The sequence below is a fragment of the Hirundo rustica genome, chromosome 2, assembly GCF_015227805.2.
Source record: "Hirundo rustica isolate bHirRus1 chromosome 2, bHirRus1.pri.v3, whole genome shotgun sequence".
In the NCBI taxonomy this organism is placed as follows: Eukaryota; Metazoa; Chordata; class Aves; order Passeriformes; family Hirundinidae; genus Hirundo; species Hirundo rustica.
The window spans coordinates 111,449,927-111,474,682 of NC_053451.1; the positions used below are offsets into that span (position 1 = coordinate 111,449,927).

Sequence of the window (24,756 nt, forward strand, 5' to 3'; positions counted from 1 at the left end):
ATGCCCAAACCTGAAGGTTACGGGACATTACCATGGCGGGGGCACTCACGTTCCCCCCGCTCCCTCCCTCCGGTTAAACCACATCGTGGGGGTGGCAACAGAGAGGCTACAAAGGGGCTCCCACACTCAGCGGGGGGAGGCGAGGCGGCTGGTACCCAACTTTGAGGCACCACCTCATGGTTTCGTGAAGGGTTTCCCGGAGATTCGCGGGAAACACCGACCCCATCCGCCGCACCGGCAGCCCCGCACCGCCGCTACGGCGCCCGCCCCCGCCCTCCCCGTCCCTCCCCCGGCTCGGGAGATGCCTCTGTCCCCAGGCGCACGCCGCGGTGGCGGCCGGGCGGGACGAGCGCTCCGGGGGGGCCGGGGGATTCCTGCCGCCGCTCCGGGAAACCAGGCTACTGGAGGAGGCGGCGGCGGAGGAGGGAGCCACAAACCGGCTCAGCCGCAGGAACCCCCGGGCCCCCACGCAGACGGGGCCCCCCGGAGAGAGGCCGGGCTCCCTCCCGCCGTGGCATCTCCCTACCCAGGCCGTCCGCGCCATTTTAGACACACGCACTCACACTCACACGCACACACACACGCGCACGGGAGCGAGGTTTCCGCTGCCGCTGCCAGAGACAACAGGCAGCAGCCGAGCCCGGGCTGCGCAGGCGGAGCAGCGGCAGCAGTGGGAGAGAGGGACACACACACACACACACACACGCAAGCACACACACCCACGCACCGCGGGCCAGGCAGAAATGTGCATTTCAGGTAATTTAAGGCCGCATTTCCCGGTGCGGGGAAGGAAAAGCGCAGGCCTGCGCGCCCCCAGCCCATTAACCCGCCGCGCACTCGGCAGCCCGGGAACCCTTCATTGTTGCCTTTATTCCGTATGGCATTTGCTTTCCAGGAGGGGGATAGAAAGGGAGGGAAAAAAAAAAAAAAAAAAAAAAGAGGCGGGGGTGGGGGGGGGAAGGGGGAACAAAAAAAAAAAGAAAAATATCACTAAGCCAGCCCCTTCCCCCTGCTCGTTCCCCATTGTTCGTCCGCGGGAGGCTTGGAGAGCGCAGCGCCACGGGCTCGCCATTAGCCGGGCTCCGGCGAGCCCTCCCCAGCCCCTAACAGCTCGGGAAACTTAGGAGGCAGGGTTGGGGGGCCAGCCCCCCTACACTGAATACAGAAGTCCCAGAGCTCCTGCGAGAGTTGGGCGAAGGCCTGCGCTCACTTCCGCAACGTTATCCTCGCAGAAATACCGGAGCACGGCCCCCGTTTCCTTCCCCCAGCCCCCGCCGCACCCCCGGGGGGTGGAGTGATTAATGGGCCGTACGCCCTTGGTTTCCCTCCGGGCCACCCCGGCACACCGCTCCCCGGCGCGGAGCCGCCGCGGCACGCTGAGCGGGGGCGGCCCCCCCTCCCCCCCGCATCCGTCGGGGACGTTGGGAGATATTGATCACGGACGACTTCATTTTACATAACTGCGGCTGACAGGGCCCGTGGTTCCCTCTCTGACGGAGCAACAGCTTCGCGGGGCTGATGGATGGGGAGCGGCTCCGTCCGCTGCCCCAACCCCCCCAGCCCGTTCCGCAGCCCCGCCGGGGCACGGTGGCTCCGCGCCTCATGCAGCAAATGGCCGCGCACAACAGGCAAATATTAAACTTATGTGCCTCCGACTCGTTTTACCTAGCGTGGAAGCCTCTCGCTTCCCGCAGGGCTTTGTCTGCACGGCCACGGCAAGGCCAGGGCCGGGGCACGGGGACCTTCGGCGACCGCATGCAAGAAGAAGTGCTTGGGAAGTTGGGGGGTTTCCCCTTATTTTTTCTTTTAATTCCCTTCTCCTCCTCCTCCCAACAACAAACAAACAAACAGCCTGGTTTCTACCGAACAATGCATTAAAAAACAGCCTCGCCCCAAAGTTTATGTCGGGTTTATGGCGCTAACGTTCCTCCGTAATGGGAAATGCTTTCCCGAGCACTTCTGGAAAGCGCTGGCGAGCCCTCAATTACGAAAGCTGCATTACGAGCACCTCGACTAAACGTCTCCGCAACGTGTCCCGACCTCACATCCATCACCTCCACACCTTTGGAGGAAGCGCCTGTCCAGCACGGGCACGGCGAGCGCCCGTGCGGAAGACACCGGGGGGGGGGGGGGGAAGGAAATCAAACAACACGTGAAAAAATACAACAACAACAAAAAAAATTTAAAAAAAAAAAAAGACAGGAAAGGGAAATAAAAAGGACATAAAGTTGCCAGTAGCGGCGGTGCCCCGGCGGAGAGGAGGCCCCGCCACCGGCCCTGCCTTCCCATCCCGGCGCTCCGCATCGAAATAAAGCAGCGAATCAACTGCGATGCAGATGGGCGGCTATGAATTTTTTGCTGCTGCTTAGAGCTTTAATTACTCGTTCTTGATCCGTGGGACTACGACACGACACCGCCAAGGTTAAAATGCCCTGAACAGCTCTGAGCAGATGTGAACGAGTTGGCAGACGCGCAAATGAGGTCTGCCTCTAAGCATGATAACAAGTGACTAATACATTGCATATCGCTGAAAGAAAATTATTTTTCTCTAATTTGCATTACCTTTTTTTTTTTTTTTTTTTTTTTTTTTTAAACGCTGCCGACATTCCCTCCTCAGAGGCAGCAGCATAATCCTGAAAATATTGCTCCGTGACTTTAAAAGATTTGGAAGGAGGCAGCAATTGCCAGTGTTTTGGCTATGCAAGTGTTTTGGCTATGCAGGCTTGTTTATCTTTCCGCCTTTGCTCCAAGGCGAAACTAGTTTCGCAAGCAGTATTCTTGCAGAAAAACGGCACATGTCGTATAAAACACCAGTTTATAGGAATTGATGCTAAAATTGTTGAATGACTACTGGTGTACTTTTGCCACTAATAGCACAGTGTAATCCATAAAGGACCAAGGGGACAGTCAAGGCCAAAAGAGGAAAAAAACGTAATAGATTGACTGGAGGGAAACAGATAAAGACAACCCATCGACCAAAACGACTAAAAGCGGGGTGAGGGAGGAAATAAGCATCTCCCCTTCTTACCTGCTTTCCACCCCAGAGCCACCTCGTCAAAAAGACAATAGTACGTGGAGGTCACTTACTATATAAAACACAGCGCTTCTCGTAGGTAGCAAAATTATGTCAGGTACAAATATAGGCCGGAACCCAGTTCTCCAAGTTTCCTCGACTTTCCAGAGGCTCTTTTGAAAGGGCCAGATCACTCTGGGTACTGGAGCAAACTTCAAGAACAGACAGCATTTTATATCCTAACGCTCAGAAGACAAACCGAGGGGCTTAGACGCAGAGGCTTTGAGCAGAAAATAGCCACTCGGGGAATTTATGCACGAGGAGTTTTTCACTGAAGACCTACTCCAGGGATCCCTGCACGTCCAGGTTATCAGGGGTCGTACGCTGCCATCTCGAGCCATAACTTCTCTGCCAGCACGTGTTTGTGAGGGAAACGCGCTGCCAGCCACCGCACCTCGCCGTGCCATGCCGTGCCGTGCCCCGGGCCGGCCGAGGCTCGCAGCCGGGCTGCCCTCTCCAGCCGCGGGGCTGCCGGGACACCTCTCCCGCAAAGTCACCGGGGCCGGCGCAAACCTGCCGCCGGGAGGGATTTCCCAGCGCCGGGGCCGGGCACGGAGCCGGCCGCTCCTCCAGCTGCCTCCCCGCGCTTGTAAATCAAGCGGAGGCGGAAAGAGGGGCCGGGGGGGAGGGGGCGGAACGCTTCTCCCCGGCCAGCGGCGTTTGCTTAAGCGTGGCGGCGGGCGGCAGGGGAGCGCGGCGGGGAGCCCCGCCGCTGCCCGGGATGCCGCCGGGGCCGCCCCGCCGCTCCCGGAGGCACCGCCCGGCCTGCGGAGCCCGGCGGGGCGGCCCCGGGGCCGCTCCGGCCGCAGCCAGAGCTTTTGTGTGCGAGTGCCAGCGAGGCGCGGGCTTTTCGCGCTCCAACAGCTGTCACATTATTTGCACTGGCTGTAAACAGCCTTCGCCTGCCCCCCCCCCCCACCACCACAACCCCCCCGCCCCCTTGCCACAGAGTTAAATCCAGACTAACAATCCCCAGTTAGAGATCAAACCAACAACAGCAGCATTGTGTCTGCCTTCATTGCTTTACCATCAACTACTGCAGCTGGTTTACTCGAAACAAGGAACACCCTCTACCCACCTCCCCCGCCCCGGGGCCAGAAACGTGCTCGTTCCCGGAGGTTGGCCAGGCGGAGCCGCGCTGCCCCGGGGGTTCTGCGGCCCGGGCCGGGGCCGGGGCCGGGGCTGGGGGGTGCCGCTCCGCCGAGCCGATGTCGACGGGTGCCGAGCGCCGCGGGGCTCTCCGCCACGGCACAGAGGGGTTTCCAGTCAGCACTCACGCCCGGCGAAACGCCCGCACAATCGCAAGTTGAGCTCCGCTCTCGGTCTGGCTTTTGGGAAAGGCGCGGGGGAACCCCGCTGTAGCGGGGAAAGCCGCGCCTGCAGCTGCGCGGCGCCCCGCGGCACACGGCGAGCTCGCCCCCGCGGCGCGCCTCCGAGCAGCCCTTCCCCGGGAAAGCCGGGCTTCCCCCGATCCCTGCCCGGCCGCCTCGCGTCCGACCTGCTGCGGCAGCCAACCTCCCGCCGAGGGGCCCCTCGGCCACCCCCGCCCGGGGCGGTGACCCCGCAACCCGCGGCGGCCCCGGCCCCTCCGCTCAGCCGGGCGACAGAGACACGCTTCCACCTTCTCCAGGAGGAAACAAAAAAGAAAAATGCCAATAACCTAAAGCACAACTCCGGTTTCGTTCATGATACAAGCACCTGGAAGCAAAGGAGTGCGCTGTACACTCCCTGAGGGCCTTTTGCTGGGCACAGATGGAATTTGAGTGTAAATCCTCATACCTCCTTCCCTGCCCTTATTTTTTGATCAGCAGCAAAGTTGGAGGAGATGTGGAATTTACTTTACGGAAACATGGGGAAAATAAATCTGTTCGAGGAAACCTTTCCTTGCCTATTCTGACCCCTGGCATTATCCAAATTGCGCATCTCTTAAGGGAAAACCGAGACACGGCAACTTTCTCTGAAATTTGTGTCCCGCACAAACTCTTGAGGAGGCCAAAGGAGCTGGAATAACACTCTCTATGTACCTGTATGCATATATGGGAGCTGGCACCAGTAAGGAAAAATAGCTGACTTTATGGGAAGCGTATCTCCATCCTGGCCTAACTCCTGCCGAAGGGCAGTACTGCCCCGGCAGGTATGGTGCTTCACGCTACTGTGGTAAGTCTCCAATCGACTTCCAAATCAGATTCACCACCCAAAGACACCAGCACATATTCGCAGGTCAGTATCATCGACTATTCATTGCCTATACGTAGCTAGAAATCTGCTGGCCTGGTAAAAACCACTGCTAACAGAACAATGTCAGCAAAGGCTGCAACACAGTCTTGTGAGAGACAGGCGATTCGTGCCTACTGAGGCTCTTTCAGCACAAAGGCTTTTAGAGGAAGAAGAGAGAGAAGGGGGGAAAAAAGGAGGGAGGGCTCTCGTGTTTCAGGGCTGCTGTCCCCTGGGAACCAAGAACCAAGTGTAGCTTCAATCAAATGCTGACTTCTCCTCTGGGAGCTCAGTAGGAAACCTGATCTCACTAGCTCATGCCTGCCTCCATGCATATAGGCTGGGTTTTCTTTCATACCAGCAATTTGTATAAAGAGGGGAGCCAATATAGTTTATTGCAAACGAGATCTCGCAGTAATGGATCTAGAGAGATATTTCTGTAGCTAAAATAAGACAACCTTCAGCCACCTGCTCAGGGCAGGCCGCGCCACAGCCGCCTCCAGCTCGGCACACACGGCTCGGCTGTGGGCGCCCCTGGCACAGCCTCCCACGCATCTCCCCGAGCCCTGCATCCTCCCCAGCTGGCAGCAGCCGCCCCGGGTTGGGGTTTGTGCAATGCCAGCTTACACTCCCATTAAAACGTTTACCCTGGGACATCACTTCCTGCTTGCAAGTACTCTTCCAGCTTCCTCTGCTGCTCCCAACTTTAGCCAGAGGTATTTGTCTCCTCGCCCAGCCAAGCATCCACTCCTGCCCACTGGTCCTGAGCTGCCCTGGCACGGCAAAGCACAGGAGGTCTGCAGGGGAAGGCAGGCCAGTCCTCTGAGCTCCGCATAACTTCACACCGGGCTGCTTAATTCTGCACGGGGCTTTGCTAATCCACTTTGTGCTTGACTACTGAAACGGGAGGAAAGGAAAACACTGCACGGGGAGCACGACCAGGCCAGAGCAAGGTGAGCCTGGGGGACTGCAGCCTGTAGGAAGGGCTTTCCTTAACACCCAGCTCAGCCTCCCACTGCTGTGGGCAAGTCGGAGAAGCTTAAAGCACAACCCAGCACACCAGGGCGTGGGAGCAAAGGGGATTGCCCGAGGATCAGAGATCCCTGTAGGATCTCTCCATAGCCGAGAGCTTTCACATGGAGAAAGTTTGGCTCAGGGAGGGAATTTACACTTAGAAAGAGGAGCCCAGCCCAACCCTTCTTGTGCCATTAACAAGTTCTCTGTGAATTTCAAGGAGAACTGAGAATACGCCCCTCCAGCTTTGATTTCACTTCTCTGTCCCTACCTGTCACCATACACAAATGCCAACCTCAAACCATGACTAAACCGGCCCCTCCAAGCTCTCTCCCCACTCCGGGAGACTCCCAGATGCAATTCCACCCCACCCCAGGGGAACACAGAGGAAACGCAGCGGTGGGTGAGGGACAGGCAGCCCCAGAGCCCCACCTGTCCACACAGGGACAAGGACACCCATCAGGCTGCCCCAAGCACGGAGTCTGCTCTCTGTGCAAGTACAGCTGCACTTCTCTCTGCCATCAACTGTGCCAAGTGCCAGCTACTCCAATACTCCCGTGAAGGTGGAATTTTCACTTTAATAACTGAGGATACAGGCCCAAATATTTTGTAATACGCAAACACTGAAAGGCATACAAGGCCCCCAGGTGAGGGAGCGGGGTAAGACCAAGAGCTACTCCAGCTGAGAACGAAAAGCAAACCATGCTCTGAGAAAGAATGAACTGGCAGACTGCAACCCACCGTGGGCCGTCTAGAGGTGCACGGGGAAGGAACCCACCGCAAGCACCAAGCCGCTGCAGCTCCTGGATGTGGGAGACTGCTCCAAGGGCAGCAGTAGCCAACAGCAAGGAAAGGAGAGCACCAAGGCTGGGAGCCCTCCTGGCCGAGGAAGCACAATGACAGGCTTTCCTGATGCAGGCTCGGCCGTGCAGCACAGCCCTGAGCCTCCCCTTTCCCCTGTGCTCTACTGAACACACTCAGCTCTTTATCCGAGCTGTTCCCAGCGTGGCTGGTGGATTCTGCGCTTTCCACTTTAATTGTCTTATCCAAATAAAGCTTTGTTTTCCTTAGCACGACAATCCCAACATTCAGACTGAGATTTTCATTGGACAGAGGAGATATTTTATTCTCTGATTGTTTAGGGAGTCAGGGCTTACACGGAACAGCCCCGGCTTGTGTGCCTCCGCTCACAATGGGCGCTTTGCAGCCCCTTGTCCCATCGTGTAGATTCATTTTACGGAGTTATCAGGATGAGAATCATGTTTCTCTCAATTTCATAGCTTTCCAAGTCTACCCTAGACTTTAACAAGTCTTTTAGTTTGCACCTAGACAATAAATTTTGTTTAATTTAGCTTCCGGTCTTTAATTTTAGCAGGTCTTCTTTTTGCATGCAAATCAATATGGCAATTACCATCTAAAAGCTCACCCAGCCCTAGGTCAATGTAAATTGATCATTGTCCGCCTTCTACAAAATAACACCGGGAGTCTGTGGTGCATAATGAGATTATACTGGAAACTGTCTTTCAGATCACAAATTATATTTCATGCTGTCAGGATATTCTCCAAGCAGACTTCCTTGCATGTCTAATTACATGGCACCAAATCTATCAGCTCATGAGGTAGTTTTGGGGTGCAAAGAGTGAAGGAAGAGTCCCAAATAATTCAGACAACAGTTTTGGAAAACAGGCAGGCAGGTACAGAAGCGTGCTCTCACTCGCTAACTTTTCCAGCCGTGGAAGAGAGGAGGGGGAAAAAAAATCTCCCCTCAGCCAAGAACTGCTGTCCAGCAAACAAGGAAAAATTAATTCCCTGCTGGAAAGCAGCAGAACTTTCCTAAAGCCACATTTGCAAGGAGTTCTTGGCCTCCTCCTTTCCGTCCCCACCTCTTCTGCTCAGCCATTCAAAGGGGCTCCAGCACTCCGCTCCGGAGAAACCCGGCGAAGGATGCGCTCTCCCGGCGGAGACCTCCCTGCCCGCCACGGCCCGGGGACCTGAGCAGGTCAGGTCGGAGGGAAAGGTCGCTCCGGAGCAGCGGCTGCTGTAAGCCGGTTCCCTGAAAGGCCAGAGGATTAACGGGATCTGCTCAGAGCCAGGGGAACTCCCCCTGCCTGCAGCGCGGGCCTCCGCGTTCCCTCCGGCACGCACACGCCGTGCAGCCAGCGAGCGAGCGCTGCTTGGCGGATCTGAAAGGGGGAAGCCCGGCCCTCCCTGCCGCTATATCCAGGTTATTGCAAAACCAAGAAAGAGGGGAGCGGGCCCGCTCCGGCCATCAATCATTTCTAAAGCAACGCCGGCCTACGGAGGAAGTATTAAACTCGGCTTCACGCTGCTCTAAGCCCACACTAAAATGTGATGTATTGCAGTGTTCGGGGGAAAGACAGCGCATCGCACGTCACCTGTGCAGCCCAACTACGCTGCGGGGTCCCAGCAAGAGCGCAGACCTCTGTCGTGACACGCAGAAATCGGAGATCACTTGTCCTCTGCGCTAAGCACCGATTTACTCCAAGCCATATTTAGTCTGAGGGTAACGTGGCTGCTTAGCTACGACCTCAACTGCAGCAAGGCCTTCTGCCTGTCTTTGCAGGGGCCACTCGTCGGTCGGAGCTGAGAGACCTCGAAAACGACAGCCACACATTGCCAAAACTACGCCGGTATGTGCAGCACCCATTATTCTGTGCTGTGGTGACCCGTGTCCATTTTCTCCACAAACAGAGACACGCAAACACGTCAACAACTTTTGTGCGCTCGCAGCTGCACAGATCCAGAAAGTTTTGCTTGCACGGACTGTACAGGAGCCCTTGCAGCTCAGTCACCGTTAGGGGACCTTGGCTTAATCATCAGTCTTCAAAAAAGTGAATTATCATGGGGTGGAGGAAGAGGAGGGAAGAGGGGTGACAATTTTGAACTGCCTGAGAAGCTGCAGCTCTTGGCACGTTCTGGTGAGGGCAGATACAGTGTGTGACACGGAGCCTGGATTGTCCACCAGCACAGGAATAAAGCCAAGGCACCAGTATTGTTTCAAGACCCAGTCCATATTTGGGCATTCAGCTCACACATCCCAAGTATTGCCTTAAATATTAGAGACATTTGCCAATGTGGTTCATAATGCACTCAAATAGGAGAAGTCATTTCTGTTCGCTCTCGGATTACTGGCTTGGTCTTGATCGTGGGGGGGTTTTTTGTGGGGGGAGAAGAGAGGGAAACCCTGCTGAGTCTGTTTGCACTGGTCCCTATTAGATATGCAACAAATCTGCCATTTCCGGCGCTGCTTCTATCTAATTAGAGATGTATTTAGATGTGACGTGTAAATAAGCGCAGAGCTGCCTGCTGCCCTGGCTGCGTGGACTGCTCGGGAGCATTTCCAATAAGGCTGTAGCGCCCGGAACCAGGGCTCAGACAAAGAGGGATGGGAATGGTCTGTGCTGCAGGCGAATCCAACAAAACCAGCTTTTATCTATCGCTCTAAAGCCTTAACTGCTTTTAATCTGTACCGCCCAGGCTCGCACGCCAGGATCGCATCTCATCCACCGAGGACATCTCAAGCACAAAAGGAAGCACACACGCACCGGGGAGCTGCGAACAACCCCCGACCCACCCGAGCTGCAGCGAGAACCCCGCTCTCCACCTGCCCTTGCGTTCCACGAGGTGTGTTTGCTCCCATGGGTTTCCAAACACCCCGAGGCAGGTACGCCCGGCTCCTGCCTGCAGACACGAGCCGAGGGCTGCCCCACACTGTGAGCACGGACGCGGCCCCGTGGGGTGAAGGGCGCTGAGCTGCTGATGGAGAAGTTGACGGAACCCGAAGGCGGCCACGGGAAGTCTCTGCCCCCGCGGGGCCGGGGGCCGGGAACCTCCATCTCGGGATTTCCACTCTGGCCCGAAGGAAGAGGGCGGGCACGGCAGGGCCCTGAGGGGCGGAGAGCCCCGGGCCCGAGGGGCTGCGGCGCCTGCTCCAGCCCTGTGCCTGCCTGAGCCCGGCTCCAAGCGCTCCTCGGAGTTTCCAGAGAGGGAAACTCCTGGGAACGAAATCGTCATCCGGCACTTGCCTCGTGAACTCTTTTCCTGTTGTGGGAAACATCTCATATAAAGCCATTAGATGGACGGGGCAGCGCTGCCGCGTCCCCCCCGGCTCCGACCTCATCCCTGCGATCACTGCTGTGCTGCCGCACCTTTCCAGGCCGGGATAACCAGCCCCGATCCCCTCTGGCGTGAAGGGTTAACAACCGCCATCACCATTAAAAAAAAAAAAAAAAAGGAAGAAAAGAGGGAGGGGGAAAAAAAATATCGCGGTGACCTTTTCCTTTTCGTCTCCCCCACTCTCCCTTTCAGGCTCTGGTTCCTGAGCTCGCAGGGAGCCTGAGCGGCTGTCTAGACCGATCTATCACAGACGGACAAACAATACCAGGAGAAGCCCCTGCCCGGTCCCTCAGCCTTCGCCACTCACCTTAGAAATGGCGAGGAACAGAAAAGTGACCGCGATACAATCCTCCCCGGTATATTTATAGCCTTCCACATAGCCCACCTTCATGCCTGACAAATGAGATTTTGTCTGCTCTCTCAACGTACGCTCCAATAAACACACACACTTTTTTTTTTTTGTGTGTGTGTGTGTGTGTGTGTGTGTGTGTGTGCCTGCTTGTTTTTGGTAACATTCCGGGCTCGTCCCTCCGATCTCGGGGCGGGCGAGTGCCCACCACGCCCGTGCGTGACGGCAGGTCTGATAGCGGGGGCGGGAGGGACGGGGGGAGCAATAGGGGTCCCGGTCACTGGTCCATATGCAACCTCCCAACCTGGAAGCTTCAACATCCGTACTCATCACGCCCCTTCGGCACCCGGCCCCCCTCACCCGAAGTACTCCCCGGTCCCTTGCCAGCCCTCCAGGTTGCGTATTAAAGAGGTGTACGGGGAGAGGAGCCGGAGGTCCAACGCTGCAAAAGGCTGGGGAATAACTAATGAGCTGTGCAGCCCATTGATCCGGTGCATACTTCCTAATTAACTCTGAGTCACCTATTTGTGACAGCAATTCAAAGAACTGCACCAGGGATAAACTGCAACCCCGGCGCGCGAAGGCAACCCGGCGGTGGGGGGGGGGGGGGGCGGGGAGGGAAGAGCCGGCGGGTACGGGGGGGGGGGCTGGGGGAGGAATTTGCTCCTAATCCTCCTAAAAGCAATTAGGGTGAGCGCTGCGCTGGCTACCTCTCGGGAAGCACAAAAAAAAAAAAAAAAAAAACCACCCAGCGGCTCCAACAGCAGAACCGAAAGGAAATGAATCGGTGTGTCGCAAGGGCGACAGCACCGGGCTCCAGACAGACAGACAGGCAAGCCTCAGCACCTCGGGGACGAAAGTCGGCGAGAGCGGCGGGCGGAGGAAGCGGATCGCCGGTCTCGGCGGGCAGCGGCGCGCACGGAGCTGCGGTGACCCGGGAGCGGAGGAGTCACTGGGGGGGTGCGGGCGCTGCCCGGGGGACCCAGACCCCGCACCGCCCGCCAGCGCTCGCCCCCAGCTTTGTTCCCAAGCGGCTCTGGCGGGGCATTGCTCTTCCCGGCCGCCCCCCGCGGTAGGGCCACGGGGAGGGGGCGGGGGAAAAAAAAAAAAAAAAAAAAGTTAATAGAAAGCTTTGGAAAATCCGGGCTTGGCTACGTGGTGCGGGTTGGGCTCCCCCCGCCCCCCCCCCCCCCTTTTTTTAATGCAAACACGAATACAAAAGCTGCGGGCTCTAAAGAGCAGATGAAAGCAATGAACGGAGTTTCTGGAAAAGATTCATTAGTGGGAATTAATGCTGAGAGGAGCTCCGAGGCGATACCATTAAAGTCAGTCCCCACACTTTGTCAGTTTTACACCGCTCGCTACGGTCGGGGCTTTTTTTTTTTTTTCCCCCTCCCCCTTGTCGGGGGGTAGATGGGGGGAGGTGCTCTTCGCCTTCCCCTCGCCCCCTCTGCGATCACCAAACCCGGGATCTGACAGACATCGCGGAAACGAAAGGGAGGAAGGGAGGGAGGAAGGAAAAAAGAAAAGAAAATGAAACAACAAACCACCCAACATACACACAACGAGAAAGAAAGAGGAACGCGAACGCTCCGCAGTCCTCGCCCCCGGACTCGCTCCGCGAACATCAAATGCATGCCTCATATGCTGCGCAGAGCCGCCCCACTTGGCCCCGGCTTCACAAAGCAGCCTCCGCTGCCTCCTCGCCTGGCCGTCCCCCTCCGGCCGGGCCATTGATGGCAAGTCCCGAGCCTCCCTCCGGCTCGCTCTCCCAACTCCAAACTATATTTTCGGGCCGACTAAACTTCCGTGTCACGCCGGACCTCACGCCCGCCCGGCTCCGCGCACGGGAAAGCCCCGGGCCGCCCTGTCCCACGTGCGCTGCGGCGCCCGCCCCGCCGGGGCGGAGGGACAGGGGGGAGCAGCGCCGGAGGCTCTCCCGGCCGGGATAAGGCAGCCGGTAGCGGGGTCTCCCCGCCGCTCACCTGCCCGCCGCCGCCGGACCGCGCGTTGCTCTCGGCGGGGAGCGCGGAGCCCGGCCCGCCCGGCGCGGAGCCGGCAGCGCCGCTCCCTGCTCGCCCCGTCCCGCGGGAGCCCCCGTAACGCCGCTGCTCCGGCGCCTTCCCGATCGCTAAGTGCGAGGTGACGGCAACACCGCCACCACTCCCCACACGGGCGCACCGGAGCCGACGACGCGATCCGGCGCTCCCCCCCGCCTCCGCTGCCCCAAACAGGCATCTTCACGAGCAACTGCCTCCAAACTTCCCTTCCGACACCGCGGCCCCGGAGGCGCTCAGCTAGACCCTCCTGCCCCCGCCGCCGCCCGCCCGCCACTCCCGCCCGAGCCCTGCTGCCCCGCGCCGTAACTTTCTGCCGCTCCGCCTTCCCCGCGGCCGGCCGAGGGGAGCCCCGCAACCGCCCCGGCACCGCGGGGCTCGGCGGCGGCGCTTCCGCACGGGAGCTGTTCGCGGAGCGGAACACTGACCTTCCTGCCGCGCCGCGGGGCTGTGGCGTGCGCGGTCCGAGACGCGGGTCCCCACACGGTCGCCTGGCCCTGCTGCTCTCCCTGAAGGGCAGCCCCGTCGGGGGCGGGAGGAAGAAGCGAGAAAAGTTTCACGATCCCGCTCCCCCTCTCCGTGGGTGAGCGTGTCGCGGATTGCCCCGGCGCGGGCGGGTCGGGGAAGGGGCGCGGAAAGACCGGAGAGCTGCGGGGCGCGGGGAGCGGGAGCGTGGCCGCCTCTGCGCCGACGGGGCAGGTGCCCGCGGGAAGGGCTTTGCTCCTCGGCTCGGCTGGGCTCAGCAGCGGCAGTGGGAGCGGCAGCCCGCGATGCTCATTCCGGCTGCCGGCTCTGGTTTGGCAGCGCCATGTTGCTGGCTTGCTCCGGGCGAAGTTCCTGCGCTGGCGAGCGCGGCGCTCCCCACATCTCGCCCGCGCCGCCGTCTCCCGTGCCCTGGCCGCCGCGGCTTTGTGTGTGTGTGGCTGGGGATTTAATTCTCCTCCTCCTCTTCTCCTCCTCTCTCTCTCTCTCTCTTTTTCTTCCTCTCCCCCCCCCTTCCCCTCTTTAGTCCGCCGGGAAAGCCGCTCTTCCTCACCTTGCCGCTGGGAGACCGGGCTCCGTCTGCTGCACGCTGCGCTCCCCTCGCATCCCCCCTCCCTCTCTCCCTCCTCCTCCTCCTCCTCCTCCTCCAGCCGTCGCCTCCCCTCCCTTCCCCTCCCCCCGGGCAGGCGCTGCACCGAGGGAGCCGCCGCCAGCAGCAGCAGCGGCAGCAGCGCCGCCACCGCTTTTTCCCTCAGCAAGTTTCCCCCTCCCCTGGCTGCGTTTCCCTGCTCAGGCAGGGCTCGCCCGGCCGCTCGCCCGCTCCCCCCCTTGCCCTGACTAATTGATTTGCCCCCCCTCGCCGCGCCGCCAGCCCCTCGCCTCGCCCGCTCCCCTCGGCTGGCACAGGTCGCTGCCAAGCTGCGGCGCCCCGGGGGGAGACTCCGCGCTCCCCGGCAGGCAGGAGGGGAAAGCCGCTCCCCCCCCCCCCCGCCCCGCCGATACTCCCCTCTCTCGCTACCCAGAAGGCCAGTGGAGAACCGCAATTACCATAAAGCTCCGTTCACTCCGCTCCGCCAAGCTGTCAAAACCCCGGCGGCGGCGGCGCTGCCAGACATCGCTGCGAGCCTCCGCGGCGGGTCGCGCCGCGCTGCCACCCCCCCGCCACACCGCTCGCCCCCGGCCCCCACGCCGGACGCCCCCGGCCCCCCCACCCCGCTCCCCCCGTGATCCCGGCGGCGCCTGGGAATACCCCCCGGGCGATGCAGCCCGCGGCCCCGGTCACACCCGCCGCCTCCGGGATCCCCCCGTCGCGCAAAGGCATTCCCGCTCCCCCCCGGACCTGCCGAGGGCTCGCAGCCGTCGGAAACCCCCGCAGGGGTCACGCCAGGAGCGGATTCTTTCGGCCGCAGCCTCTCGCACTGGAGATGGGGGGTGCGTCGCCCCCTTAGCCCGGGGCCCCTCTCGGGTCCCACCCGCCGCCCCCACAACTTCGCGTGGTCCGCGGCTCGGCCGCGCTCATTTCCGCGCTTTCCCCCCGCTCCGCTTCTCCGAGCTCTGAATCGGGATGGGAAAAAAAAAGCCACTCGTTTGTCAACGTCTGCATTGCGGGGGGCGGGGGGGCCGAGGGGGACCTTATTAAAGCGCGTTTTCGCCTGATCCGGCTTTGGCAGCCCTTAACGCGCTTTTTACCCGGTGTGAGCAGTGTGGCAACCCGGGGTGGGGTCACGACTGAAGCGCCGTTTCCCTCGCTGACATTTCTACGGCTGCTTTAAGATTTCTGCCCGGATCGTGGAGCCCTTTAATCTCCGGGTTGGTAGTTATCGGCTGCATCTATTTACTTTGGCAAGGCAACTTTTGGCTCGGCGAGCTCGACTTGTAAATTTCACGTTCATATAACGCCCATCCTCGCCGATACTCCCAGCTTTGGTCCCGCAGAGCCCGCGGCGTGGAAGCTCCCGGGGCGGCCCCGGCCTCAGGGCCGGGCGGGCTCTTGGCCCCGCTGCTCCCCCGCACCTCCCGGCGCCTTCCCGGGGAAGCGGGAGTTCTGCCACCTCAGCGCCGCCGGCGCCGCATCGAGCCCTTCTCGCCGCCGCTCCGTGTGGGAGCGACTGCCAGCCAAACGCCAGGCGATTAACGCGGACAGTTTGCCCCGGGGGGGATTTTTAATCGCCTCGTTCAGGACCCTGCGCGAAAAGGCTGCAGAGACGCTCTGAGCTGCGAAAGCTTCCCTCACCGAGGGCGCCGGAGCAGCAAAGCAGGGCGATGGGAATTCAGCGCCAGAGCAGGACGGCCGGGGCTGCCTGCCTGCTCCGCGCCGCTGCTTCTCACTGAAGGTGGAAAAATGAGAGTTCTCCAAAGTTATCCCTACTAAAGCTCCCCCGTCCCAAGTCCAGAAGCTTTTAATAGAAAAGCTACACTACATTAGGAAAATAAAAAATTAAAAATAAAAAAAAAAAGAAGAAGAAAGGAGGGGGGTCGCGCAATGCTCGGGAAAAGGACACAGAGTCCAGAGAAAAGCACACACACCCCGCACATACACACACGCAGCCGGGTCATGGCCAGAGGGTTGGCATTTCATGAAACTGCCATCACGGGCTTTGGAGTTTCACCGCGTCTGTTAAAAAAACTCGCCCGTCTCAAAGCAGAAGTGAAATATCCACCATCTGAAACCCGAAACGGCGGCCGCACCGCTCAGCCTCCTCGCAGGGGAGCTCTGGAAGCCGCCGAGTTCGGGGAAAGGGCTGCGGTCCCACCGTGCCGGCCGACGGGGAGCTCTGTCCCGAGCAGCGGCCGGGTTTGATCCTGACGCGGCAGGCCACGCATCTGAAAAGGCTCCCACACGTTTTTTTAATCTCCAATAACAAGCAGAAGGACACCTGGCCTATTACGCTGTAAAGCTATTTTTTATAAAGATGTTTTAGGGCTAGACATTAAAAGTTATTAGACTGAACACACGTGAGTTACAGGCACACAGCTGGAGGGGAGGCCTCTGTTGGATTTTTTTTTTCTTCCCCCTTTCCTAGGAAAACCTCATTAAAATTGCTTCTTTCGATATGAAAGCAGAACTAGCGCGTTTCCTGGCGAGGTGGCCACAGCCGCGGCTTCCCGGCTTCATTGATCTGGGCTTTGTCTCTCCCCACAGGTCTGGATCTGCGGTGCCAGCGGCCCGCACTCGCATCACAAAAGTCGCTTGCTTCCCTTCCCCCTGGCTGCCAAGCCCGGATCACAAGTGTGTGCCTACAGCGTCGGCTTGGGGATGCTTGGGGCAGGGGTGGTTGTTTTTTTTTGTTTTTCACCAATGACTTAAAGTTATCTCGGGGTAAACTTGCTCCGCTCTTATTTTTAACCGTAAACTTTCTTTGTGAACGCGGCTTCCTTCGTGGCGGGGAGGAACAGACCCGCGCTTGTTCGCCTCTGTGCCTTTTTTGTTCCCTGGGTCCCCGAGCTTTGCAGAGGGAGGCTGGCGGCTCCCGGCGAAGACATTGGGGCTTCAGTTCGCTCCTCCCGGGGCCTGCCCCGGCCGGCTGCGCGCCCCGCCGCCTTCCCCAGCGCGGGTCCGGCGGGCACGGCCGAGCTAACCCCGGAAAATTCAAAGCATGCTCTCGCCTTGCGGATTACCGGGCGGCCTCCCCCCCTCCCACACGCCCCGGAGGGGGCTGACCCCCGGGTCAGGTCGCTGCACACTGCTCTCTCCCCGGGAGGGAAGGGGGGCTCCGCGCTGTCGCTGCTGTTGCGGCCGCCGAGGAGCCGGGGCGAGGATGCGCTCCGCAAAAACGGCTGCTCCGATAATGCTAAGTACTTAACCTCCTCGTAAAGACAAATCCATTGTTAATGGCAGAATAGGCTTCTCGCAGGAGGCGTCCAAGTGGGATGGCTTTATGCCGGCTCTCATTTACCTCCAGCGCCGCCTCTAATTGGAAGCTTCCCCGCGCCCCCGGCCCGCGCACCTCAGAAAGTTGGGGGTTAAACCGCAGGAGCGGCGGGGCCGGGCCCTGACCACTCCATGGCCCGAGCCCCTGCTCGCCAAAAGGCAACCGGGGCACGCGAGTCCTTCGGGCACGGGAAATGAGACACGAGAGGTGGGCGCTGCGAAGGTAAAATGAATTAATGCGAGCGAGGTGCCCAGACAGCCTGGTGATGAGAGCTAGGAAAAGCCTATAAATAACAGATCACTGTCCTAAGCTCTGAATTGGCCTGCTTGAGCGTGTCTTAAATCAGACCTTTATCATTGGTTATTGTAAGGCTGTTTTTAATGGAAGTGTAGAAATCTGAATAACAAAACAAGACAAGCCTCAATCGGCGTTATACAGGGTCCGCGGCGCTTTCAGACCTGACACGGCGTCAGCATATTGTTACACCGCCATGCAAACTCCCCGTGCAATCAAAGGGGGTTTGCATAGCAGAGGTACTATAATTTTACTTCGTAGTTCAGGGCCACTCCGTTGACAGCAGATCCATAATTTTCCTTCCGTCTGCTCACAAGGGCCCAAAACGCGCTCGGTTCACGGACTAAGCGCCGCTGTCTTTCTTACAAAGGCGAATGACAAATCGCTCCGGTCGCCTCCGCTTTGCTCCGCACCCCTTTCCCCGCTCCACGAAAGAGCGGAGACGCCCGCGATCCCGCGGTCCCCGCTCGCTGCGCGGAGCGGACAGCCCGGCAGGGACGGACGGACAAACACTCGCACTCTCGGCCTGCCCCCAGCCGGGGAGCTGGGCCTGCCGCTGCCGGGGGAAGCGCTCGCCGGGCCCGGGCAGCGCTCAGAGCTCGCAGCGCCGAGCCCACCGGGCCCGGGTCCGCGGAAGCGGGGCGGCGGCCCAGCCGCGAGAGGAGGGCAGGCTGGCTGCGAGCTGCCCCCTCCACCTCTCCCACTCGCATACCACGGCCATTTTGTCTGCTCGCGGCGCGCCCGTGTGCGTGTCCCCCGCCCCCGCCCTGTCCCCTGGGGCTGCCGCGGGCGCTGCCCCGGGCGCAGGGGCCGGGCCGGGCCGGGCCGGGCCGGCGGTGGGGCCGGCGGGGCGGGCCGAGGTGAAAGGCGGGCGGCCCCGGCCGGTGCTGAGAGCGGAGAGATGCAGCCGCCAGGCAAGGCCCTGCAGGGGAGGGGGCGTGCGCCGCACAAGTCTGGAGAGGAGTAAAAATAGCGCCGGCGAGGTTGTCGCTCTCCTCGCCTCCCCCCAGCCCAGCGGGGGACAGCGGTGGGGCTCGGCGGGAGGGCGGCGTGCGGGGCTCGGGGGACGAACGGGAACGGGAGCAGACAAAACCCCGGCCCGGCGGAAAGCGACGCGGGCGAGGCTCAGCCTTCGCCTTTGAAGGCGATGCGCGGGAGCTGGAGGCTACAAGCCCTTTTCCCGGTGGGGTCCCTGAGCCCCGGGAGGCGCGGACCGCGGCCCGTCCCCGTCCCTCGGCGGCCTGGAGAGGAGCGGTAGCGAGCGGTGACTTGGCGGAGGAACAGAAGCCACCACGCTCCCGAGTTTAAACATAATACGGCGGCCGGGGGAACCGCCATGGTTTGAAGGTGTGTTTGTGCAGACTACAGCTTGTATGTTAATAATTGGATACAGTCGATGAATCACCTCCGTCCTCCTTCTGGTTTTGTTTTTGTGTTGTGTTTTGTTTCGAAGGGGGTGGGGAGAGAAAGCGAGGAGACGGTGGCTCGGCGCTGAATACCAATTCCGAGCCCGGGTTCATAAACACTGGGGTTATTCACTCCGCCCCAGAGGTGACAGCGGAGGCCTCCGCCGCCCTCCGCGCCCGCGCCCCGCGGTGCGGCCCCCGGGCTCGCCGGCGTGCCGAGCGGGATTTGCGCCCCGGCTGGGAGCCCGGCAGCGGCGAGTGGCTCGTCGGGGTGCATACATATGAAATGAGAGCCTGCAACATCAAAGCAGCGGCAGAGCGAGGGCAGGGAGGGGCTCTCGGTGCCTACACGTGTGCACCTTTCCAGAGAAAAGCCCCTAATTTTTAAAATCGGACACCCACCCCCCCCCTACCCGCCCCCCGCCCCTTCACTCGCATGGCAGACACGCGGAGAGATTCTTTAGTCCTGTACTTAACACTTCACAGTGTTTTTAGCAATTAAGGCGAGAGGGGGGTGGGTATAAAGATAAGCCACTTTTTCGCCCTGCAAGTGTGAAAGATAAGATAACAGTAAGCTGGGGCAAAACGTCTGCTTACAACCTCCCCCCAGCGATTCTGATCGGTCACCTCTTATCTCAGAAAATGTTCATTTCGAAAGCAGCTTCAAAAATCCAAGGGAAAATAAAAGTATTTTCCGTTCAGAAGTGCCATTTAAAACCCGTCCTCACTTCATCTCTCCACATCGTCGTTCCCCCGCGCCCCCCCTCCCCGCCATCACGGTACCCAAACAAGGGCAGCAGCCGCTTCACAGAGCGCCTCTCGGAAGCCAAATCACGCAGGTAATCAGAGGACCGAAACCTGTCGGGCGCCGAGATTAGCGGCTCCCCGCCGCTCCCCGGCAGTGCCCGCTCGCCGGCCCCGTCGCAGGCGGGGGACCCGGCCCCTCGCTGCCCGCAGAGTGAGCGGAGACCTGCGCTAGGGAAAGCCCCGCGGGCTGCGGAGGGTGAGGCAAAGCCAGAGCCAGGCTGCCTGTCCCAGGCCGTTCCGCCGCAGCTCCCCCGACGGCGACGCTCCCCCAGCCCGGCCTGGCCCCAGCCAAGCTGCAGGACCCGCTCTGGGCGGCCGCGCTCGGCGTCGAGTCGGTTCTGATCCTGATGCTGATGCTCTCGGCCGCCCCCGCGCCCCGCTGCCCGGCAGGCACGGGCGGAGGCCGTGTGCGGGCAGGGTGCCCGGTGCACACGGCGGTGGCCCTGCCCTCTGCGGCACCGGCCAAGGCCCCGCCGCGCCCGCCCCGAGGCCCGCGGGCAGGATGCGGGCGTTCTTCCGCCACGGCCGGGGTTTCACGCTGCTTCCCAGTTCGCGGGGGCCTCCCTCTGGGCCCGGAGTTTCCCCCTCCCGTCCTTGAGCCGTCGCCACCTGCGATAAACCGAGATGTCGAGCAGAAAAGGTTTCCCGACACCTTCCCGAGGGCAAGGCGCGGCAGCGCCGTGTCCTCGCTGCCCTGGGAAACCTCCACGCGAGGCAGCAGAGTGTGTGCGGCGTGGGGGGGCGGCGTCCCCTTGTCCCCCGGCAAAGGCACATCGAGGTCACCGCACGGGAAACGTGATAGCGGCGACCCCGCGCTGCCCCAGCGCGCTCAGGGCCGGAGCGGAGCCGGGGTGGCTCGGCGGGGAGCCAAGACGGTGGGGGGTGGGCTTCCCCTGGCCCGCCGCAGCCCCGATCTCCCCCTGCCGCCCTTCTCAGAAACCCGTCGGTGCCGTGCTCTCGAAGTGAGTGGGTCAGCAGCCGATGACAAGGGGAAAAAAGAAGAGAGCGAGCGAGCGAGCGAAATAAAAAAACTCCCTCCCAAACCCTAGGCTGGCGCGATTACTCATCCCCAGAGTTCCCCTAAGTCAGAGAAACTTGGCCAAGTCCCAAGGCCGAGCCGTTAACACGGTCTGAGGCTCCCCGGGCACCTTCCGCCGCTGGGTCGGGGCCGAGGGGGCCGGGGCCGAGGGGGCCGGAGGCCAAGGCCATCGGGGAACGCGCGTCCCCATCCTCGGCGCTGTTCGCGCTCGAGTTATTGTGGAGCGTTTTATCTTCACAGTCACATCGGCAGCTAACGAAGCTCGGCGGCTGCAGCCCACACGACTTTGGTTCTCTGCATTTATCCTTCAATAAAAGCCGATTCCTTTATTAGAAACAGGAGACGTGTCTCCTACCGCCCCTATCAAATCCCAACTGGCAAGGCGCAGCCGACACCTCCCCCTCAGCCCCCCCCTGCCCGAGAGGGGCAGGCGGCACCACCCCGTGGCCCGCGTCCCCCTCCCGCCGGACCCCCCACCGCGAGCATCCCGCACTGCCCCGCTTCAGCCCCCCCACGAGCAGGGGCAGCCCTCGTCCCCTTGCAGCGGGGCGGCCAACGCCCCCTCCCCGCGATCCCTTCCCGAGGCCAGCCGGCCCCTCCCGCCCCAAACAGCCCGCGCCGGCACGGGCAGCCGCCACCCCTCCCCTGCCAAATCAATCGCCCCCACCAGGCGCACCCACACGACTTTCGTTCCCCTGCATTTATCGTTCAATAAAAGTCGTTTCCTTTATTAGAAACAGAGGAGACGCTTCTCCCACCGCCCTCACCTCATGCCCCTTCCGCGGGCGCAGCCGGCGCCCTCCCTACCACGTCGCCCCCCGCCGAGCGCGGACCGCCCCATCTCCCCCCCCCCCCCCGCCCCGCTCCCACCGCCGCCGCCGCCCCCTAAAAATAACAATAACAGTAATAACAATAATAACAGCCGCCGTCCCCAGCAGTCGCGGCAGTCAGCACCCCCTCCACCGAGCTCGGCCCCCCCCCCTCCCCTTCCCTCTCAAATCCCCCATCGCTAGGAGCAGCCAACCGCCCCCCCTGCCGCCCGCCTTTCCCCAGGCGCAGCCAACGACCCATCAAATCCCCTGGCCAGGCACGGCTCGGCCCCCGCCCGCCTCGAGAGCCCCCCCGGGCACCGAGCAGGTCTGCGCGGCGGATGCTTGTGTGCGACTCCCATTGGAGCTGCCGCTCCACCGCTACCGGGCGGGGAACGTTTCCCCGGGCGCCGCCGGGAGAGCCGGTGCTCGGAGGATGCCAGCCCGCTGTGCCGTGCTGTGCCGTGCCGTGCCCCTCCTCCGCGGCGCGGAGCGCCCGGCGGAAATCTCCCCGCTGAGGAGGGGCCGGGAGGGAGCGCACTCTGTATCGCATTAAATTAATCGCTCGGCCCCGGAGGAGGCAGGTGATTCTGCCAAACACAATGAGGGGTTTGAGCGCTGCGGAATAAAGCGCTGTTCATGGGGCCGTGGGCGGCGGTGCCCGGCTCCACCGCGGGATCGCCGGCTCCCGGGCGATCTCGGCGCTGCTCCCCGCCGCCGGCCCCATCGCGGGGAGCTCCGGCTCGGCGCACCCCACCCTCGCCCTCGGGATGGATAAAGGGAGGACGCGGGGGGGGGGGGGGGGGGAAACGAGCAGCCGCCCCGGCAGCGGGGGAGCAGCAGCCCCTGGGGATGGGAAACGGGGGGTAGAGGGGGCTGTAGCCAGCTTTCCCCACACCCCCCCCTCCAGCCCCCGCAGTGCGTCCCATCGGGGGCGGCCCTTTGAGACTGTGGGGAGAGGGGGGCAGAATCAGCTCAGCCTCTCGAGAGGAAGCAGGGGCCGAGTGACGGGGACCGCGCAGCTCGCCGTGCAGGGCGCCGGGGAGCGCGGGGCCTCTGGGCGGCCTCCGGGCGCACGGTGCGGGGCGGGCGGCGCTGCCAGGGTTCAGGCGGTGGCAGGCGTTGTTTTCCTCGGAGAGCGGAGGAGGAGGAGGAAATCTCCGGGTTTTTAATGAGGGGGTGCAGAAGGGCTGAGCGCTGGGATTACACGGCGCGGAGACAGAGCTGCGGGCTGTGTGTGCGCGCAGGGCTGGTAGTCTCCGCCCGTCTGCCTGCTAATCGCACGTTTTCCGCTGTTAAAAAGAAACCGAGACACTGTGGCCGAGCCCAGCGCTGTCTCTGTGACTGTGACATGAAAAGATGGCGCTCTCTCCCCTCCCCCAGCCTCCCTCTCGGTTTACACTTCCTCCCCAACAGCTTTTGCCTTCCAGTTTTTTAAAGCCCTCTTTGCTCCTTCCTTCCCCCCTCTCCCCCGGCCGGATACCACCAGCTTCCCAGCCGGTCGGTGGGTCCCTCTGTTGCGACGATCTTTTTTTTCCTCCCCCTTTTTTTCTTTACCTCGCTATTTTTGCCTCTCCCTTTTCTCGGAAACCTCGATCTCTTTATGTCTCGCTCTTTTGTGAACTTCAGCGGCAGTTTGCAGGAGGCGGGGTGAAGCAGGGGGGAAGGAAAAAGCGGGGAGGGGGTTACGCCGTCGCTTCTGCCCCCCATCCATGTCCTCCCTCTCCCCAGGGGCAGCGGGGCCGGCAAGGTGAGCCGGATCTAGGTGTGTGGGTGTCGGGGCGGGCAGCAGGGAGCCTCAGGGAGGTGCCTGCCCGCGCCGGCGACCTGGTCGCGCTGCGGTTGCCCTGGTGGCCACGGGGGCGCATGGCGGGGGGGGCGAGCCGCGCTGGAGCGGTGCAGCAGGAGGCATCTCCGTCGGAGGAGTTTGCCTGTCTAGAAAGCTGCGCGCACCGAGGTGGTCCCGGTTCCCGGAGAGGGTCCACGGAACTGGCCGCGGCCCCGCTCCGAGGCAGGAGGGCTACTCTGCCGCCTTCCACATCACTTCTTGCGTTCATCACCAGACCGCTCTAAGTGCTAAGGTTTTTTTTCCTTTTTTTTTTTTTTCTTTTTTTTTTTTTCCCTAAGCCTGCAAATTAAATTCAGCGCCGCTCTCCTATTTTAGTGTCTGTTATGTTAATTGCACTTAGCGCTGGGGCGCTGCTCGCCAGGGATGTATGAAGGCCTTGGAGATTAACCACAGGCTCTTTCTCGGAGTTTTCTGAGGCAGCAGCAAGTTCCGAGGGGCTAACAGGGAGCCTTCGGGATCCCATGTGCTTTCGGGGCGTGCCGCTGCCGGCCGGCACCTCTAAACTCGGGGCCAGCGACTCTCGGCTGGCAGGTCAGGCTGCCAGCAGCTCCCTGAGCACCCGCAGATCTATTTGCGTAAGGATTTGCATTGCGGGACGGCAGGTATTTTTCCTCCCTGTGGATGGTAAAAATGCAAAATTAGCGTGACTGTTTCTAGGCAGAGAAGCCACGGCTACGTGATCTCGCTGAACCTGTCGGTTGTGCTCTCCGGAGCAGTAGGGAAACCGGACACCTTTATCAGTGACCCCCGGGGCCGTTCTCCCGGGCGCTCGCTGTGTTTATCGCCGTCTAACCCTAGGCAGCCCGCGAGTGCCGTGTCACGGCCCCCCGCCCCGCCCGGGGATGTCCGTGCGGCTGGCCGTGCCCCGCGGTTGTTACCCAGCCGCTCCGGGAAGGCGCAGGCATGTGTGGCCTTCCCGGGCATGTCCCTTCTCCGGCGTCTACTTCATCTATTCGTTATCAGGGGACGGCGCGTGGAGTGACTGAGCCTAATAAGTTGTCCACTTGTTCATTTCAGGAGCATTGATTTCTGGTTCCAAGGCACTCTGTTCTAGCTCTGGCTACAGCTGCGGGGCATTTCGCAGCTGGTCTTTCGCCTAGACAAATATCAGCGAGAATGTGAGCGTTATTAGCCACATAAATAAATCATTAACGTGCACACAAATGTTATTTTAGCATAACTTCCAGGGAGAAAATATCCTGGCGGGGCCAGGCGCGCTACGTCGGAGCGGCCTCGTCGCGGGCCGCCCGGCAGCGGCGGGCGGGGGTCGGCAGCCCCCCTTCCCCGGCACGGAGAGGCACGGCTCTCCGGCTCCCGATTGAACATTAACAGGGCCGGCCGGCGAGGCACGGC

General features: G+C 61.2%; 1 protein-coding gene across 6 annotated transcripts in view; it reads right to left on the reverse strand.

Moving 5' to 3' along the window:
- BCOR (BCL6 corepressor) overlaps positions 1-13,930 on the reverse strand; it is a 59,628-nt gene extending 45,698 nt beyond the window's left edge. For 5 of the 6 annotated variants that reach the window (XM_040055789.2, XM_040055786.2, XM_040055788.2 and 2 more), the window contains exon 1: positions 13,273-13,469. The gene's annotated coding sequence lies outside the window, so the exon portion shown is untranslated. Of the gene's footprint in view, positions 1-13,272; positions 13,470-13,880 lie in introns of those variants that run through there. The other variant, XM_040055784.2, reaches the window with a different exon arrangement.
- Positions 13,931-24,756: the final 10,826 nt, after the last annotated feature.